This window comes from Anthonomus grandis, chromosome 3 (genome assembly GCF_022605725.1).
Source record: "Anthonomus grandis grandis chromosome 3, icAntGran1.3, whole genome shotgun sequence".
Classification (NCBI taxonomy): Eukaryota; Metazoa; Arthropoda; class Insecta; order Coleoptera; family Curculionidae; genus Anthonomus; species Anthonomus grandis.
The window spans coordinates 43507560-43520537 of NC_065548.1; the positions used below are offsets into that span (position 1 = coordinate 43507560).

Here is a 12978-nt window from a genome sequence, read left to right on the forward strand (position 1 = left end):
TATATAATACATAATACCAATTATTATATTATATTAATTTATACTAAAAAACAAAGCTTACCTAAGAATAAAGACTATGTACAATAGCTTAGATTAGATAGTTTATTAGTAGTAATATACAAACAAGTACTTTTACAAGTCAAATAAAATATGTAGTATGTTGGGCTTTTTCGAAAATCATGTTATTATTTCTTAAGTATTTTAATAGTGACTTGAGACATCTAATTCAATTTCTTTGGCGCAAATTTTTTTGTTGCAATCTTCGAATTTAATTTTTTTGTTCTTTATTTTTTTTTCCATAATTTGGTGACAAGTGATTTAGCTTTTGAAACGGTGGAATCATCAGTGCTTAGGTCCTCAGGATATCATTTTGATTTTACCCTGGAATAATATACATAAAAATATAGCATTACCAAAATTAAAAAGAAAAAATTTAAAAAATGTATTATGATAATCCAATTGATAAATAAAATGTACGTTATTATAAAGAATCTTTGTAATATCATACATTTGATTAATTCCATTTAATTAAACAAATATAACACAATAAAATACTATATCACTTTTAAATAAGATATATAGAATAGGATGATACATGGCATAAAACTAGTAGTCTATTTTGAGTGTATTTTTACCTTTTCCTTGGCAGAGTCAGGGAATTTGTAGCAGTTAAACAAAAACGGCTTGGATGAGAAATAGTAATTGTTGACCTAAACCTAGACGGTAACAATTAATCTCAGATGCAGTTATTGTTGATGAATGATCAGATCTGTAATTATACAAAATTTGGTGTATCAAGAATATTAATCTATTTTAATTATCCATACTTGTGTATATTAGCTTCACTGTTTGTACTATATACCATTTTGGAATCTAAAGAAGTTTTTGCACTCTTCAGGAAAACTACCCCTGCAGCTTTGAAGGGCAAATCACTTGGTAAATTAACTGAATTATCGGCTGCTGTGTTTTTAACCAGTGCATCAGAAATCCTAGTAAAAAAATAGTTTTACACACATACCTAATTTAATAAGTATTAGGTATAAATAAAGCTTATATGAGTAACACTAATACTTTTTGTGACGATTTTTTTATACTAGAATAATATATTTAAAAAAAAATTACCTTTAAGGTAGAGCTGGTTTTTTTAATAAAGTCTGGCTACTGATAATATTATCTTCCTTATATAAGAAATCACTTCTAAGGATGTGATCTGAACAAACAAATATGTTCTTTTTAATTGTGTTGATTTCCATTAATGAAATCCATTGTTCCCTTTGGGCTTATGTATATTAGGCAATCTATAATAAGTATTTGATATTTAATCAAAAAGCAAAAAAATTACAGTAATAAATTAATATGTGGTGCCAATTACTATATATATTATTGTAAATTGCCATATGGTAAAACAAAAAAAAATTATCGACCAAATTTTAGGGAAAGACAAAATTAACTTTATACATAGATATCAATATCTAAATAAATTTCAAAATTCTTTAAAGGCAATAAAAATTAGTAATTTCATATATCTACCTAATGTCTATATTAAAAAAACACAACTATATGTAGATAGGTACATGGGTATTATGCCTTCTTTCTGCCAAAACAACAAAAAAAACATAAAATCCTGTAATAAAACCAGGGACAAAATTCTAGTTTTATATTTTTTATAGCCTATTGATAGATGAATATGTTCAAAAAAATATTTAGATTTAAAAATATAAATATTTTGGTATTTTACGCACACTTTCACATTCAAGTTTTTATTAGGTTTATATCTATAAGATCCCCTATTCTACGTTTATGATGATGGTAACCCCATGATGTGATGTTATGAAAGTATCGGTACTTACTTGTGAGAGGATCGGCTTGAATCACCTTTTTATTATGATGCGGCACAAACGACACAAGTTTTTGCCATCCTAGCAATTTAAAAAAACACTAAAATGTGGCCTTTTTCCTTTTTAAACTAAAAATTAAAGAAAATACACGAATCCCCAAAATAAACAAAAAGCCGTTTGACAGATGACACTACGCGTATGGCTCAGGCGCTAAAGCTCCGGTGTTGTCGCTTCAAATTTTTTAGAAGCAGTTTTAGGGATAAGAATGTTAATAATTTTGTTTATTTTTTGCTTAAGGATATTATATTTATTGCTAAAATAGGTTAGTTGTAGTATTTATACTTTTTATTTTAAATTTTCCTATAAAATACAACACAAATAAGTTAAATTAACGTTATAATGGTTGTTAAAATATAGCTAAAAATTTCCTCCGTTGGAAATTTGCGTCGACTTGACAACAGAGAATCGGCAAATATGTTTGTAAACAAAACACCCCTCTTGCCCCTGTGCACGTTGGACTCAAATAAAGTTGTTGTTTACTAATTCTAGCCTTTCAATGTTCTAAGAGCGTGCTGTTTTGCTCCAAAAAAGGAACAGTTTTCAGCACTGTTTTCACAACCACAATATAACCTATAAAAGCTAACCTATAAAACTTTCGAACAAACATATTTCCTGTGAGAAAGTAAAATACACATGTACTTTTGTGCCTTTTACTTTCTGTAGTGCAGTATGTGCACAATTACGAGTTTTCTAAAAAATTTAAAAAAAAGGGCTAAAGAGCGCAAATTTGTGGTCTTAGGAAAAATTGTGTATACCTACATTACTCATGAAAAAAGTAAATTTCAGACACTCGTGTGAATTTCAAAAACATCACCACTTGAGTGAAAAATATCACTTTCTTCACTAGTAACGTAATATACTATATTATCTTTTGAATTTGTACCTAGGTACATGAAATGCATCCTAAATTCCTCTTCAGAATATAGGTTTATCACGTTTTCCAAATAATTTGGAACGCGAATACGGGCCTGAAATTGGGCAATTTAAAAGTCTTCTTGGTCCAGTTCATCTTCCTCATCATCAGTTAATAATAAAACGGAAACGGTGTTTGCCACTATCATGGCTGCTACATTATTGGGGTTCATAGTCATAGCTTTTATTTTGAACAATTTATGTTTTGAACTTGGAAAATAATTCCCACAACGTAAACAAGAAGATTCAAGAAATCAACATCAACAACACTTCTGACAGTTTTGACATTCCCCCACTATTTTACTGTACCTACAGTAGCTTTTATCCCCAGTCAATCCAGTAAAGATTAATGACGTCACCGACTCATTTATGACGTCATTCAGTACTGAATCAGTAAACTGAAATAAATATCGGAACGACGTCCAGTAAATTCAGTACTGACAGTTGATAACGGTACATACCCTATGAAGACGTTACATGACGACAAGTCGCTGTCAATTCTGTCACGTCACGTCAACACGCAGAAAATATTTCGCTTAAACTCATTTCGCAGGACACCTAACGTTATACTCGTGCGTGCGTTAACCTCGTTTAACGTGCGTAAATCTTGGCTACGTCGTCGCTGCACTTAATCTCTCTATTGGCAAAAAGGAAATTCAAATCGTTCCCTTTCACAAGCGAGTATCAGTTATCCTTATCTTATGAATAGCTGTCATCCTTATGCTAGGTTATAATACAAAAGACAAACACGTTATTTGTGAAGTACCTATTGAGTATTGGATAACAAAAACTTTTTCCTTTTGATTTTTTAGGAAAATTTTATTAAAAATGTGCACATTTTTCGTTTATTCGAATCAGTAGTAACGTTCAAAATATACGTGTGAAGCTAGCGATCAAATCGATGTCCAGCAACCAAAATCGAGAACGTAGCATATGCCGGTTGTCAGCAACAATTTATAGTCCGCGCCCGCTGTTATTTGTATTTAATCGATATAATGCTTGATAATCTCCTGAAATTCCCTATGCATTTTAATATTTTTTTGTCCAGGTATGAATAACTTAATCGATTTATGGTGGTTACAAACTAAGGTTTTTTCAAGTCAAATGTTAAAGAAATGAAAAAGGCTTCAAAAAGATTTCGATAAAAATGTTTTCTATAATATTTTCTCTATAAACGAAAGTTTTTCGGGTAAAAAATGATTAAATTGTTAGATGTTGAAAAATATAAACGGCTATAACTCCCAAAGGATTTGGATAAAACTTCTTTGTTTTGTTTTACTAGTTTTCTGCTGAAATCGATGAAGAGACAGATTGATCGATACTTAAACGAAACCACCCTGGTTAAAAGACCACTATTATACAGGGTGTTCCGTTGATCATGTTACAAACTTCTAGGACAGATAGATAACGTCAAAAGAAAAACAAAAGTTCATATAAACATGGGTCCGGAAAAGCTTCCTCAGGGAGCTAGAGCTCTTTGAAAATAACCTTTAAAAACTAGTTTTTTTTTAATGGCTCCGGAACTACTTTAGCTACCGCAACCAATTTTGGGAGGTAAATTATTGTTAGTACGTTTATTCTTTTGAACCTACTAAATAAAAAAAAAATTTACTATTAGGTAAATTTAGGCCCATTTCTTTAAGACTTTAATTTCTGCCCGTTTGGGCATTAGATTATGATGTTCCTATGCTTTTTACATAAAAAAGGTGCTCTTAGTAAAAGTCGGTAAATATCACCGTTTTTGTGGAAATTGACTAAAACCAAACTAAGATACAGCAACTGAATTAATTATTTTAATAATAATAATAATGCTAATTCATTGCCACTGACAGTATTTTTTAAATTTGTCACTGTCAGTATTTTTTACATGATATTAGTTCCCTTTTTATTACGGTTAAATAATGGAAGATTACACTTTTGCTGAATACGCCGATATGCTTTTAATTTATGGGGAAGTTCGATGTAATGGTAGAGCTGCTTTTCGACTATATGAAGAGCGGTTTCCCGAAAGGCGAATCCCAGCTCACACACTTTTTAAAAGGGTCAATCAACGGCTCAGGGAGACTGGCTCCGTTAAAATAAAACGCCAAGATAATGGCGCGCAAAGGAACATCCGAATCCCGGATTTTGAGGAAGAAGTGCTTCAGCGATTTGAAGATAACCCATCAGTAAGTACTCGAGCAGTAGCTGATGCGATGCATGTAAATCATGTTAGGGTATGGAACGTTGTTAATGAACAGCTTCTTCGGCCCTACCACCTGCCAAAGGTGCAATCATTGCGACCCAATGATTTTATGCCCCGCGTGAATTTTTGCCAGTGGTTTCTTGACCGGTGTACAGAAGAACCTCAATTTCCAAAATATCCTGTCTTTTTTACTGACGACATTTTTAATTCTAAGAATAATCATGAGTGGAGTGAGGAAAACTCTTATGGTATTCATTTTAGGAGCTATCAACATAAGTTTTCGGTCAATATGTGGGCATTGTTGGAGAACGCTTAATTGGTCCAATTATGTTGCCTCCTCGTTTAACGGGAAATATTTATTTAAATTTTTTAAGAAATGTACTGCCAGAACTATTAGATGATCTACCCCTAAATATACGACAGAACTTATGGCTACAACACGATAGAGCGCCAGCTCATTTTTCACTTATTGTCCGCGAGTTTATAAATGAAAATTTTGGAAGGCGCTGGATTTGCCGCGGAGGCCCTGTCACCTGGCCAGCGCGCACACCAGATTTGACACCCTTAGATTTTTTTCTTTGGGGGCATATGAAAAGTCTCGTATATGAAACTCCAGTCGAGTCAGAAGAAGACCTGGTGGCCAGAATTTCCGCAGCTGCTGAAGTAATCCAAACCACGCCTGATATCTTTAACCACGTCAACCTTAATATGGTGCGTAGATACAATAAATGTATCGATCGTGGCGGCCGGCATTTTGAGCAATTAATATTTTAGGTTTATTTTTGTAATACCAATCTTAAATAAATTTTTTTTACGTTTCTACTTACTTAAAATCATTTAAACATTTTATGCCTCAATTATATTTAAGTAATTAAAGTGACAGTTAATTAATTTGAGTACCAATTTAATAAACTGGCTACCTTAACTTTTTTTAAACATTTATTTTTTATTTACGCCAGATTTTTTTTTTATTGTTTATTAATAATAATAGGTAATTCATTTTTGTATCTCATAACTTGCTTTTCGTCAATTTTCACAAAAACGGTGATATTTACTATTTACCGACTTTTACTAAGAGCACCTTTTTTATGTAAAAAGCATAGGAACATCATAATCTAATGCCCAAACGGGCAGAAATTAAAGTCTTAAAGAAATGGGCCTAAATTTACCGAATACCCCCCTGATTCTGAAGCCCCTGGTAAATATTGTTTTTATTTAGTAGGTTCAAAAGAATAAACGTACTAACAATAATTTTCCTCCCAAAACTGGTTGCGGTAGCTAAAGTAGTTCCGGAGCTATTAAAAAAAACTAGTTTTTAAAGGTTATTTTCAAAGAGCTCTAGCTCCCTGAGGAAGCTTTTCCGGACCCATGTTTATATGAACGTTTGTTTTTCTTTTGATGTTTTCTATCTGCCCTAGAAGTTTGTAACATGATCAACAGAACACTCTGTATATAAATATATAATATATTATTTAAACAAGGTCTATATACATAGGCCTACGCTGATAGCCTGGTAATCTTCTGCCCAGGGAAGGTCGCTGCTACAATACAGGGCCCGATCTTTTTTGTTCTACTTGATAACTGTACTAAATTCAAATGGTAGCGAGCGTTGACGGTTCAGAACTTGGCCAAAAAGGCCATGCCAACCGCATTTTCAGAACTTAGAAAGAAGTCCCAAAAGAATGTGTAAGTACGCGTCACCTTTTTATACCTCGACGGTATTAAGTTTTTTGACCAATCCATATTTGGACCATGCCAGAGAAGAATAGTCACACTTTCAATGTGAACTTTGAGATTGATATGGCCAATGCTGCTTCCAAAACATAATTTCATGGTGGAACATAGTCAAATGCTTTTGATAAGCCGCAAAAACCTGAAGCAGACACGGCACTACTGGCCATATAATTCATAATGGAAATTTTACGTGGCATCACCAACCTAAAAAATGAAAATGAAATAACATAATAATTTAGAGGGCTGAAGAACCACGAGAGAGGGAAATGCCAGATGAAAATCACAAAGTAGGAAAAAAGAAGGAAATGACTGTTCCAGCAGGAAAAGCAAGGATGAGTGACTAATCGAGAAAGATAACTAATAAATAAAAAACTTGATAATTTGTGTAAATAGATTGTTTAACGCTGTCTTTAATTATATTCTTGTTAATGTTCAGGTGCTTTATCTCTAGCACAAAAAAGCATTTATTTCTTTAAAGATGAGATTCTTTTGAACAAAGGAATTTTAGCGTTTTCATTTGCGACAGATCTTGTTTTGTGATAGAGATCCTGTTAAACGTGGTGTTTGTTTAATTTCTGGAAAATACATTAAGGAACTGTAAATATTTAGAGTGGAGCAAATTTTTTCATTGATAGAGAACGAGATTCATGTGTTCAAAACAGAATTACGACATTGGACGTCAACACTTCGATGAGCTGCTCTGTAGACCTCAGCAGTAGACAACAAGAACGAAGTTTGTGCCAAATGCGAAATCTCTTGGGCTGATGTACTTCAAACACTGAACTTGATGGTACTACATCATATAATATTTATCAGCATCAGTTTAAAGCGGCTGCAAGCGTAAGCGATTGGTGATTCAAAGAGAAGGCCACTGCCCTTACGTCGGTCTTAAATGGAATTGCTGCTGCCATTCAACAAAGACTGTTCCCCGAAGAGCAATAATTTTACGACCACCTGGTGAGACCTTTGAGGATGCGTTATGGCCAGTCACACCTAAAACATGTCTACCATACGCATTTGAAAAATCGGTTCCAGAAGTCCGGGGTAGCCGTTGGAGTGCAAGAAGTGTGATTAAGCAGGTCACATAGACACTACCCAGAAGACACTAGTTCCACTCCCGTCAAACTAAGGAAGGTCGAGGTGAGAAGGGATGATCGTAGACCTGTATTTAGCAAGCCCTATTAAGAATGTCCTCTCTGAAGGACTGCAAGCATTATCAGCGGGCAGAGGAGAAAGATGCTCAGTTAAGAATCACCATCGTCGATGATACTTGGCAAAGTGAGGATCTTATAGAAGATCAAGACGAAGATCTCGATACTGTTTTCTACCTGGTTATTAAAGAGGCCTCACTTCAGAAGCGAACCTATAACTATGTTTCGGACGTTTTCTCTAAAGAAGGAGTTGCTTTCCTAGGATCTTGCAATTCCCAAGGTGGTATGCGGACTCGATAACTTGAGGACTGGAGGATGATTCATGGCATGTTAGAAGTGATATTTAGGCTTACAGGCGTGCAAGATCTGGTGTGCTGTTATACTCCTTAACAAGTATTGCTCCAGAGAGCGAAGATAGGCTTAGGTAAAGGACACTGTAACGATCTTAAGGGCTACGAATATATCAGCTATTCTCTGTCATTGGAAAATCATCTCGGTGGTGCAAGCAGCGGGCACTCCGCGCGAGATCTCTGGAGACCAGTTGATGGAAATCAAAGATAGAAACCAGTTGATTATTTTTGTATATCAAGTATTTTAATTGGCATCTAAACGAACGGTAAAAACGCTACATTGGTATCAGGTGTGGGAGTGTAAATAATAGGAAAATATAATAAATCGCATTATTAGTATGTGCAAATGGCATAGCTGATGGACTTAAAAGTGGAGCTATGAAGGGACTGAAGGGAAAGGAATCGCGATATAACGGAAAATAAATTCTTTCATTTTACGGAAAAAAATTCTTCAGATTTTTTCATTGAAGGTAGGATCTAGGAAATTTAAAACAGAATCGCAACATTGGACGTCCACATTTTCGATGAGCTGTTATATAGACGTTCTGCAGTGGACCACAAGAACAAAGTTTTTTATTTTTAAGCTGATGCGATTCAAACCTTAGTTTGATGTGCATCATAACGTCAGCGTGCAGTTTGAACGGTTTGTCATCCAGGCAAAGGTGATCGCCTTTTACGTTGGCCTTGGTAAGACATTTGAAGATGCATTATGGGAAGTTGCACCTGGAAAATGTCTACCAAAGGCAGTTTAAAAATCGGTGCCAGATGTCAGGGTGTAGGAGAAATATAAAAATAGTGGACTGTATCTTTAATTAATTAATGCATAAAAAATTAAGACGACGGCCAAGACAACCCCAAAATAATTTGTGGCTCACCTTGCTGTCGCTTCTGTTCAGGACTGCTCCTCCAGGTTCACCTCCAAATATTTGCTGGGTTTGACGGTGTGCCGGCACTTATATTTTTTGGAATTCACTCGCGTGTCTTTATATATGGAGAACGACTTATTTGGTCAGTAGTTTATTTACCAATGCTAATGCTGCCAGTTCCCATCAATCAGGAACGATGCAGTACTGGACTAGAGGTGCGTGCGACTCTTCTCGGTCAAAATTAAGGTTGTCTTACATATGACGCGATAAAAAGCCGCGAATAATAATTTAGCAAAAAAAAAACTAAAGAAATTGTAGAATACAACTTTAGATATTAACAACGATCAGTACCACGACGAAGCAAAGCTCATGTTAAATATAATTATATGAATATTGACAATAAAAAAAGAATAAAAATAAATAAAGAAATGAGTCTTCCGATTTGACGGAACATACCGCCCACCTAAAATGTCCCACATTTTAAGTAAAAAAAAAAAGAGCAAAAATAATAAAAAAAAGCATGAATTCTAACGCGAAATATAAATTTTCCGCAGGAAAGACTAATTGTTCGGTAATGAACATAACTTCGAGACAGGACGGCGCAGTATCCCCTTATGCGTCTTTACCGCTACAACACGCGTAATGCCATCCCTGCCTGGAAAACATTCTATTACACGACCCAACAACCACGAAAGGGGTGGAGCATTATCCTCCTTTAATAATACCAACGAATCAATTTCAATGGCTTTACCTCTATCATACCACTTCGACCTCTGATTAAGGGTGTGTAAATATTCATTATGCCACCTCTTCCAAAAATCCTGGTGGATACGTTGAATAAGTTGCCAGCGCGAAAGACGACCCAATTTAATCTCTGTTAGGTCGGATTCAACGAAGGTATTTAAAGGTTCCAAATTCAAAAAATGACTTGGGGTCAGAGGGTTTAAGTCATTAGGGTCGCTACTTAATGAACAGAGAGGACGAGAATTTAGGATTGCCTCTATTGAGGTCAAGACAGTATTAAACTCCTCATAGGTGAGGATGTGCGAACCAACTACGCGATGTAGATGGCCCTTTACGGCCTTAATTCCAGCTTCCCAAATTCCACCAAAATTTGGGGCTGAAGGGGGGTTGAAATGCCACACTATGCCTTCGTGGATCGATGCATTACGCATATTTTGCATCAACTCTTTTGACGCACCCACAAAATTCGTCCCACAATCGCTAAACATGTCTGTGACACGACCTCGGCGAGAAACAAAGCGCCTTAATGCGGCCAGAAAGGCATCGCTTGATAGCTCTGTAACCAGTTCCAGGTGAAGAGCCTTTGTGCACAAGCAGACAAAAAGGCAAATATAAGCCTTACAAGTTTTGCTGCCACGATGCTTGCCCATAGTGATTAAGTATGGCCCTCCAAAATCCACACCACTTTTGGTGAAACATTTTACTTGATTTACTCTGAAGGACGGTAAATCACCCATAAGAGGAATTTGTGATGAAGGGTTACACCTAAAGCAACGCATGCAGGAAGACAAAACCTTTTTAATAATTCTTCTTGAAGAAGGAATCCAAAAGCGTTGACTGAGTAGGAATTGGGTAGTTTGTAAACCAGGGTGCATATATTTAATGTGAGTTTGTTCAATAATTAGAGAGGTAATTCGATGATCACGGGGTAATAGACAGGGGTGTTTATGATTATAAGAAAGAGAAGCGTGCTTCAATCGTCCGCCCACCCTGAGAACACCATCCTTGTCTAAAAAAGGAGAGAGCTTCCGAATATATTTCGGTAATACTGTTAGATTAGTGTTGGATTTCGAAAGTTCTGCCATTTCTTGAGCAAATGAAACTTTCTGAACTTCTCGGATTAAAAGTAAGAGAGCTCTATCCAATTCTGCCAATGTTACATGAACTTTATTGTCAACGAGTTTTGGAGCCTTTACATATGCACAGAAACGTAAAACATATGCAACAATACGAATAATCTTTGATAAAGAGGAGAATCTGGATATCAAATTATCCCAGAAGCTAACTACTGGAGTCGAGGTTAATAAAACAATCCTTCTTTTTTCAAGGTCTATACTATCGTCAAGTATACAGGGATCATTAACCCATTCAGTAAGATGAGACGTAAGGAATTCTGGTCCAGCCCACCATTTTTTGAGGTGAAGTAACTCGGAGGGAAGAAGACCTCTGGTTGCACAGTCAGCGGGATTATTTTCCGACTTAACATGAGCCCAGCAATCCGCAGATAATTTTTCCTGAATATACGATACGCGGTTACTTACAAAAGTAGTCCATTTATGGGGAGAAGACTTTATCCAGCTTAAAGCTACAGTGGAATCAGTCCATGCAAACAATGACGAAATATTTATAGAATCAGCAAGCGCTTCTTTAACTGATGACATTAAATCTGCCAATAAGACAGCCGAGCACAACTCTAGCTTTGGAATCGAGATTGTCTTAAGAGGAGCTACTCTACTCTTAGAACATAGCAAATACGTCTGAACGTTATCATCATAAGTAATTATGCGAAAATAGACCACAGCTGCATACGCCTTTTCCGAGCTATCGCAGAAGCCGTGCATCTCACACAATTTCATCTGGGAAGGGATAATCTTTCGAGGTAATAAAAGGCTCGATAGGGTAGAAATACCTTCTTTAAATAAAGACCAGTATTCTTTAATAGAGTTAGGAGCAGGTTGGTCCCAGTCTAGTCCAGATGACCATAATTGTTGAATAATTATTTTCAAAGAGACAGTAACAGGGGAAAGAAATCCTAAAGGGTCAAAAATACGAGCCAAATCAGATAAAATGTTTCTTTTTGTACATGGTTTTACTATAGATTCTATTTTAAAGACAAAAGAATCACTAAGAGGATTCCATTGCAAGCCTAAAATCTTGACTATGGAATCAGTCTCTTTATCAAAGGAAAGGGGGTTCAACTGTGTCAAAGAGGTGTCTAAATGAGATATTAATAAAGGCGTATTACTCGCCCATTTTCGCAATTCAAAGCCACCAAGAGAAAGCAACGAAATTAGTTCTTTCTGAAGGGCAAGAGCTGATTCGATAGAATCAGTACCGCTAACTACGTCATCCACGAATATTTCATTCTCTAAGACTTCAGATGCCCTAGGAAATTTAAACTTATAATCCTTAGCAAGTTGAGTGAGAGTTCTTATACCTTGGTATGGTGAAGAAGCTACACCGTAGGTTACGGTATTCAGTTGATAGTCTCTCACAGGATCAGACTTTGAAAACCTCCATAAAATTCTTTGAAAATTTCTACAGGGTTGATCTATGAGAATTTGTCGAAACATCTGCTTAATATCAGCAGTGAATGCAACAGCATGGATGCGAAATTTTAACAGCAAGTGAAATATATCCTGTTGAAGCTTGGGGCCGACTAACAAAGTGTCATTGAGAGAAATATTATTTGCAGCCTTCGCGGAGGCGTCGAAAACAACACGAAGTTTTGTGGTTGAACTTTCCGGACGAAGAATACAGTGATGGGGTATATAATAAGAGTTTTTTATATCTATATTTAAGGGGAGGATTTCCATATGTCCAGTGTCAAGAAAATCCTGCATAAAAGCGCGATATTCATCTTGGAGCTCGGGATTAGACTCCAGACGCCGCTCAAGAGAATAAAATCTGCGCAGAGCAATATCTCGAGTATTTTCAAAAACTGGGAGTTCTAAATGTTTGAAAGGAAGTTGAAGAACATATCTCCCTGAGAAATTTCGAGTATGAGTCCTCTGAAAAAACTCCTCTGCAGCAACTTCATCAGGGGAATGAACATGGTAATTAGGGACTTGTTCCAGCTGCCAAAACCTTTTAACAATATCTAGAAGAGTGGAGCTGACAGTAGCGCAAAGGCCATTA

At 35.7% G+C, this 12978-nt stretch overlaps 1 long non-coding RNA gene across 1 annotated transcript; it reads right to left on the reverse strand.

Moving 5' to 3' along the window:
• Positions 1-217: 217 nt before the first annotated feature.
• LOC126734563 (uncharacterized) lies at positions 218-1068 on the reverse strand. Its single transcript, XR_007660084.1, has 3 exons — positions 828-1068; positions 636-769; positions 218-381 (listed from the first exon to the last, which is right to left on the reverse strand). It is a non-coding gene; the product is annotated as an uncharacterized LOC126734563 (long non-coding RNA).
• Between the last annotated feature and the right edge of the window lie 11910 nt (positions 1069-12978).